Genomic DNA, 8365 nt, shown 5'->3' with positions numbered 1-8365 from the left:
TTGTGCCCCTTTTCTGCTAACTATGGCAACACAGAATTTCTTTTGTAGGCTTCTTTTGTAGTAAGGGTAACTGGAAATAATTTACATACTTCAAAAGTGTTGGGACTTCAGAGCATTGCAGTGTGCTTTATTTTTAACAAAAATAAAAGTTTGCCTCAGTAAAACCTTGGGGCATTACAATCCAAGTGTTCACCTAATTGTTTTAGGGGAAAGTAAATAAATATTGTCTATGCAGGTCCACAAGGATGCTAAATATGCAGAACATAAATCTATAAATGTAGGCCATTGTGAAAGTGGAGGAAACTTTAATAGAAGGATATTAAATTTGTAATAACAAGGTAATGAGTGTTGATTGGCCTAAGATTTTGGACATGATACTTACCTTGACTTCTGGATTTCTTAACCAGTAGAATCTACATATTACTTGGGTTGGTACATAGTATGATGAGAACTTCAGAGAAGAGATTCTCAGCTATAGGAGTGAGACATTTACAGCAAATCTATGGTTAGTTTTTTGAGAAACTGCGAAACTGTCCTCCAGAATGGCTGGATCCTTCTGCATTCCCACCAGCCGTGGATGAGTGTTCCCATTCCTCAACATTCTCTCCAGCATTTGTAGTCTTCTGTTTTTTTCATAGCTGACAATCTTATGGGAGTAAGTTGGTATCTGACTGTAGTTTTGATTTGCATTTCCCTGATAGCTAGAGATTTGGAGCATTTTTTTTTAATGTGCTTTTTAGCCACTTGTATTTCTTCTTTGGAGAAGTGCCTGTTTAAATATTTTTCCCATTTTTTAAGTGGGTTGTTTGTCTTTTTATTTTCAAGATATAGGAGTTCTTTATAGATGCAGGTTACAAGTCTCCTATCAGATATATGACTACCAAATATTTTCTCTCATTGTGTAGGCTCTCTTTTCACTTTCTTGACAAACAACCTTGAGGTGCAGAAGGCTTTAATTTTGAGGAAGTCCCATTTATCTATTTGTTCTTTTGCTGCTCGTGCTTTTGGTGTGATGTTCATGAAGCCATTTCCTATTACAAGGTCTTGTATATGCTTCCCTCCACTGCTTTCCAAAGTCTTTATGGTCTTGGCTCTTATATTTAGGTGTTCGATCCATCTTGAGTTGATCTTTGCATAAGGTGTGAGATGGTAATCCTCTTTCATTCTTTTACATATGGATATCCAGTTCTCCAGGCATCATTTGTTGAATAGGCCATTCTCTCCCAGTTGAGAGGGTTTGATGGCTTTATTGAATATTATATGACTATATATATGAGGATCTATATAAGAACTCTCAGTTTGGTTCCATTGGTCAGTGTGTCTCTCCTTGTGCCAATACCATGCTGTTTTCACTACTGCAATTTTGTAGTATGTTTTGAAGTCAGGTAGTGTGAGTCCTCCAATTTTGTTTTTCTTTTTCAATATGTCTTTGACTATTCGGGGCCTCTTTCCTTTCCAAATAAATTTCATAGTTAGTTTTCTAGTTCCTTAAAGAATGCTGTGTTGATTTTTATTGGGATTGCATTGAATGTGTAGATCAGTTTTGGAAGGATAGACATCTTAATAATATTTAGTCTTCCTATCCATGAACAGGGAATATCCTTCCATTTATTTAGGTCTTCTTTGATTATCTTGAACAGTGTTGTATAGTTCTCTCTGTATAAGTTTTTTACATCTTTAGTTAAATTTATTCCTAGGTATTTGATTTTTTTGTCAACTATTGTAAATGATATTTGTTTCTTGATTTCCTCCTGATCTTGCTCATTATTGGTATACAGAAATGCTACTGATTTTTGTGCATTGATCTTATAACCTGCAACTTTACTAAACTCATTTATGAATTCTAGAAGCTCTGTTGTAGACCTCTCAGGGTTTTCTATGTATAGCATCGTGTCATCTGCAAATAACGAAATTTTGACTTCTTCCTTTACAATCTGAATGCCTTTTATATCTGGTTCTTGCCTCAGTGCTCAAGCAAGTACTTCTAAGACAATGTTAAATAGAAGAGGTGATAGTGGGCAGCCGAATCTTGTTCCTGATCTTAGAGGGAAAGATTTTAGGATTTCACCATTTGTAAATGATGTTGGCTGTGGGTTTTTCATATATACTCTTTATCATGTTCAGAAAATTTCCTTGTATTCCGAATCTTCTGCAGTGTTTTTATCAAGAAAGCGTGCTGTATTTTGTCAAATGCTTTTTCTGCTTGTATAGATATAATCATGTGATTTTTTCCCTTTAATCTGTTTATATGGTGTATTACATTGATTGATTTTCTTGTGTTGAAACATCCTTGCATACCCAGAGTGAATCCCACTTGGTCGTGGTGTATAATTCATTTCATGTGTTGTTGAATACAGTTAGCAAGCATTTTATTGAGGATTTTTGCATCTAGGTTCATTAGAGAAATTGGTCTGTAATTTTCCTTTCTTGTGGTGTCTTTGTTTGGCTTTGGCACTAGGGTAATGTTTGCATCATAGAATGCGTTAGGTAATGTTCCTTCTGTTTTGATTTTCTGGAAGAGTTTCAGCAAGATTGGTTAGTTTTTTCCAGAATGTTTTGTAGCATTCACCTGTGAAGCCGTCTGGCCCTGGCTCTTCTTAGTTGGGAGGTTTTTAATAACTGATTCTATCTCTTTACTTGTGATTGGTTTCTTGAGATCATCCATTTCTTCTTTCATCAACAGAGGCTGTTTTTGTGTTTCTAGGAATTTGTCCATTTCCTCAGAATTGTCATTTTTGTTGGAATATAGTTTTTCAAAGTATCCTCTTATGATAGTCTTTATTTTTGTGGGGTCAGTGGTGATATCTCCTTTCTCCTTTCTTATTTTGTGTGTTTGCATCTTCTCTCTTTTTTCTTTGTTAGTCTAGCTAAGGGTTTGTCAATTTTATCGATCTACTCAAGGAACCAGTTCTTTGTCTTGTTTATCTTTTCAAGTGCTTTCTTATTTTCTATTTCATTTAATTCTGCACTTTTCTATTTCTTTCTTTCTTCTTCCTGTGGTGTTACTTTGTTGTTGTTTTTTTGCTAACTCCTCCAAGGTGCAGTTAGTTCTTCAATTTTTGCTCTTTCTTCTTTTTTGATGTATGAATTTATGGCTATAAATTTCCCTCTCAGTACTGCTTTTGCTGCATCCCATAAATTTTGGTATGTTGTGTTATCATTTTCATTAGTTTCAAGGTGTTTATAAATTTCTTTTGAGATTTCCTCTTTGACTCACTGTTTTTCTAAGAGTATGCTGTATAATTTCCATATCTTGGTGTGAAATCTGGGCCTCTGTCCCTTGCAGATTTCCAGCTTCACTCCACTGTGGTCAGAGATATTATTTTGTATGATTTCTATCTTTCTGAATTCATTGAGCCTTTCTTTTTGGCCTAGCATATAGTCTATCTTGGAGAATGATCCATGTGCACTTAAGAAAAATGTATATCCTGCTGTATTCAGGTGTAATGATATGTATATGTCTATTAGATCCAGCTCCTCTAATATACTGTTCAAAGTTTTTGTTTCTTTATTGGTTCTTTTTTGAGATGTTCTGTCCAAAGTTAATAGTGGTGCATTAAAGTCTCCCACTATAATTGTAGAGGCAGCTATTCTTTCACTTAGTTTTTCCAGTGTTTGCCTCATGTATTTGGAGGTGCCCTTGTTAGGAGCATAAATATTTATGATTGTTCATTCTTCTTGAAAGATTATCCCTTTCAATAATGTGTAGTATCCATCTTTGTCTCTCACAATCATTTCACATTTAAATTCTATTTTGTCTGATATTAATATAGCTACTCCTGCTTTTTTTGGTTATTTTTTGCTTGTAAGATTGTTTTCCAGCCATTCACTTTCAACCTCCATGAATCCCTGGGTCTAAGATGTGTTCTTGTAGACAGCATATAGATGGGTCATAATTCCTTATCCTATCTCCCAGTCTGAATCTTTTGACAGGTGAGTTTAATCCATTGATATTCAGTGTTATTACTTTCAAGGAATTATTTATGTTAGCCATATTTCGTTTGGCCTTTGTTTGTCATATTTTGTTTGTTTGTTTTCCTTCTCTTTTTGTCTTTTTTGTTGCTCTTACACTCTCCTCCATCTCTGTCTCTCCTGTTTTTTTCTTTCTTCCTGCAGAACTCCCTTTAGTATTTCTGGAAGAGCAGGATTCTTGTTGGCATACTCTTTTACTTTTTGTTTATCTGTGAATATTTTGAATTCTCCATCATTTTTTAAATTTCTATCTCTCCCCTCCCCCCCACCCCATTTGTCTGTTCTCCATGGCTATTTGCCGCATCTTCTTTGTCTGCTTCTGTTGTTGTCAGTGGCATGGGAATCTGTGTTTCTTTTTGTTGCATCATCTTGTTGTGTCAGCTCTACATGTGTGTGGCACCATTCCTGGGCAGGGTGCACTTTCTTTTGTCTGGGTGGCTCTCCTTATGGGGTGCACTCCTTGTATGTGGGGCTTCCCTATGCTGGGGATACCCCTGCATGGCATGGCACTCCTTGTGTGCATCACCACTGTGCACGGGCCAGCTCCACATGGGTCAAGGAGGCCTGGGGTTTGAACCATGGACCTCCCATGTGGTAGATGGATGCCCTAACCACTGGTCCAAGTTGGCCACCTCTCCATCATTTTTGAATGTTAGTTTAGCTGGGTAGAAATTTTTTTCTTTTAGTGCCTTGACTATATCATTCCCCTGTCTTCTTACCTCCATGGTTTCAGATGAGAAATCAGCACTTAATCTTATGGAGCCTCCCTTTTATGTGATGATTCTCTTTTCTCTTGCTGCTTTTAGAATTTTCTCTTTGTCTTGAGCATTGGATAATTTGACAAGTATATGTCTTTGAGTGGGCCTGTTGGGATTTCTGGTGTTTGGAGTGTGTTGTGCTTCCTGGACATGTACATCCATCTCTCTCAGTAGATTTGTGAAGTTTTCAGCCATTATTTCCTCCAACACCTCTTCTGTCCCCTTTCCCTTCTCTTCTCCTTCTGTGATGCCTATAATATGTACATTGTGCATTTTGCATTGTCATTCAGGTCACTACGTCCTAGCTGGATTTTTTCTATCTTTTTATCGATCAGTTCTACTATCTGTTTGATTTCAAATGTACTGTCTTCCACATCACTAATTCTCTCCTCTGCCTCTTCTAATCTGCTGTTATTTGCTGAGAGTGTATTTTTGATTTCTTGAACTGTGGTGTTCATCCCCATAATATCTGTTATCTTTTTGCATATGTCCACAATTTCCTTTCCAAGTGTTTTCTTCATATTGTTAATCTCTTCCTTTACTTCATTAAGTTGGTCTCTAGTATGTTTTGAGATCTTTAATTACTTGTCTGATGTTCTGTCCCCTTCCTGGTTTTTAGTCTGTTCATTGGATTCAGCCATGTTTTCCTGATTATTGGTTTGGTTTGTAATTTTTTTTGCTGTCTGGTGATCTTTTTATCTTGACAGGTTTAATCAGTTCTTTAGCTTCTTTTTCTCATCTTGGGGATTAATTTGTTGTTGTTCATGCATAAGTGTTATGTCTCCTCTTTGTCACTTTGTTCTTCTTACTCTATTTTCTTGTTGCTGGGTAAGTTCACTTTGAAGGAAAATATTAGGGCCAGGGAAAGCAAAATGAGTAAGAAAAGAATATGCATAAAGTAGTATTGGTAATAAATGTTAACAGAGCAACAATGTGAGATCCAGGAGAATGGATATTAGACTCATGTAAGTTGTGTAGAGTTATAGCAGTAAGTAGAGTACCTACAATGAGTCAGTCAGCTGAATATGGAGAGGAATATAGTATGAATTAAAAAGCCAGTGTTTTCATGAGAGAGGGAAAGAGAAAAGAAAGACAATAATATCAAGAGTGTTTAAAAGAGAGAAAACAGAACAAAGGTGTTAGAAATTAATTGTCAGACAATTTGTGGGCCAAATAAAGGGAGGTGGAATGTAAGAGAAACAGTAGATGATGGAGAATAGAAAGATGTGGGGGAAAGGGGATAGTGTAGGTGGCCAAAATCAATACACACAGAAAAGAGGAAATGGAGGATGAGGAAGCACAGCAAGTGTGAAGTGCTCCCTGCAGCACCTATTATATAAATAAAATAAAGTAAAATAAGAAGAAAAGGACAGAAAAGAAAATAAAAGAAAAGAGAAAAAGGGGCAAGCAAAGAAAAGGGGGGGGGGGGGGACAAGCAAGGAAAAGAAAAATAGATTAAAAAAAAAACTGAATAAATGAAAAAGGACCTTGGGGAAGAAAGTGGGAGAAAAGACCAGGAGACAACGCAATATTAGCAATCAAGACAAAAAAAAAAAAAAAAACACAAAACAACATTTTAAGCTAGGAATCCTCTTTGCAGTTATAATACACTTAGGGGTCTGACCTTTCTCCTTTCTCCTTTCCTCACTTCTCTCTCCAAGGGCAGCAGGAAAGCTGCCTGAGAGGTCTGGTAAGAGATTCAAGTAGGTCTTTGTTGAACCAACTCAACACAGAAGACTATGCCTCTTTATTTCCAGTGTGAGATCACCTACATCTCACCAGAAACCCCCAATATGCTACTGGAAGCTTGGATAGCACCTCCTACAGTCCCTCCCCCTTAGGTGTGCTAGGAGAGGTCTAATTGATTTTCTGACTCCACCTTCTCCCAGACCAAGTTTCCTATTCCAGGAAGTTTAGGTAAGTTGGGCTTTATCAGCAGATTCACCTCTCCTTTCTTCCTAGACTCTCCCCAAGACAGCTGGTATACTCCTCCAAGTTCAAGGAGAGAGAGAAAAATAAAAAACCACAAACACCGGGGTCTAGGGTAATCAAGGACCTCAGATGGACCTCAGGGTGCAGTGGATTCAGGGATGGGAAATCTGTGATATTGCAGACTCAAGGTGTGTGACTCTCTGGAGTGCGGTGCACCAGGATTTAGGGGACACAGACCTGGGAACAATGCATCCGGTTAACAGGTGGCCTGGGAGCACCACAGCACAACACAGCCTTCAGGGATCCCCGCAGCTGGGTGCCAGCCCTAGGGGGAGGGGTCCCACCCACAACCTTTGACCTCCATGTCAGAAACCCAAAATTCCACCTCTCACAAGAATCACCTACTCTCTTGTTCATTGGACTTATCCAGATCAGCTAACAGGGAGGTGAAGATGGTTAACCAACATACCAGGGAACTAAGAGTGCCTACAACTGCAAGCAGAAGAATTGCATCCATCATCCATGTGAAATCTAAGCCCCTCTCAATATAGAGGTGGAGTAGATATCACCATCCCATGGTCCACAGGATGGAGGAATAAAATATGGATTAGAGTGGACTTACTGATATTCTACTATAGAACTATTGTGACTAGTAATGGAAGAAATTGTAGCATTGATGTGGAGAAAGTGGCCACAGTACTTACTGAGGCAGGGAGAGGGAATAAGAGATGTGATGTAGGGGCATTTTCATGACTTAGAGTTGTCCTAAATGATATTGCATGGACAGATGCTGGACATTATATATCCTGGCATAACCCACTGAATGTAGAAGGGAGAGTGTAAACTATAATGTAAACTGTAATCCATGTGGTGCAACAGTGCTCCAAAATGTATTCACCAAATGCAATGAATGTACCACAAAGATGAAAGAGGTAGTTGATGTGGGAGGGTTGGGGTGGGGGTGTGTGTGGTATATGGTAATCTCTTATATTTTTTAATGTAACATCTTTTGTGATCTATTTATCTTCAAAAAAATATATAGTTAGCAAAAATGTTGGGGGCATGGGTAGAGAGTGGGGTATATGGGAACCTCTTATGCTTTTTAGTGTAACATTTTGTGTGATCTATAACTTTAGAAGAGATAATTTAAAAATAAATTAAAATAAAAAATAATACATTCAGAATAAATTATTATTCACTCAGGGTATTAGATTGAGAATGATCAGCTAAAATATTAATTGGAGGGGCAGAAGGAGTTGTGTCAGGCGAGGATTTAGAACAGTAATCTTGTCTTAGTTTCTCTTGAGCCTTCAGTTTCTCGTTTGTCATTTTTAAAGAATCTTTTAATGCAGGTAAGTTTGAGTCTTGCAATTTCTTAATAGACCTGAAATGCCAATTAAAATAGGCATTCCATTTGAGTTGTTTATGTCAACAACTCAACACCCTCTTCTTGAGTGTACTTTTGAAATGAGTAAGTTTTTGCAATGGTAACATTCCCTATAATGACCACTGCAAATATAGTTGTCTTTGGTGAGATTTTGCCATCTTGTTAGAAAGGCACAGCTTCTGACCCAATAATTTTTGAACAGGCAATATACCAGGATGCCAGAAGTGGGGAAGCAAAGGTTTTAGTTTGTGGGTCCCAAAATTATCTTGCTATTTCTTAACTTATGCACTACTGAAAGAAACCAGCAGAAGCACAA

Source organism: Dasypus novemcinctus, chromosome 25 (assembly GCF_030445035.2).
Source record: "Dasypus novemcinctus isolate mDasNov1 chromosome 25, mDasNov1.1.hap2, whole genome shotgun sequence".
Lineage (NCBI taxonomy): Eukaryota > Metazoa > Chordata > Mammalia > Cingulata > Dasypodidae > Dasypus > Dasypus novemcinctus.
This window is presented reverse-complemented; position numbering follows the sequence as displayed.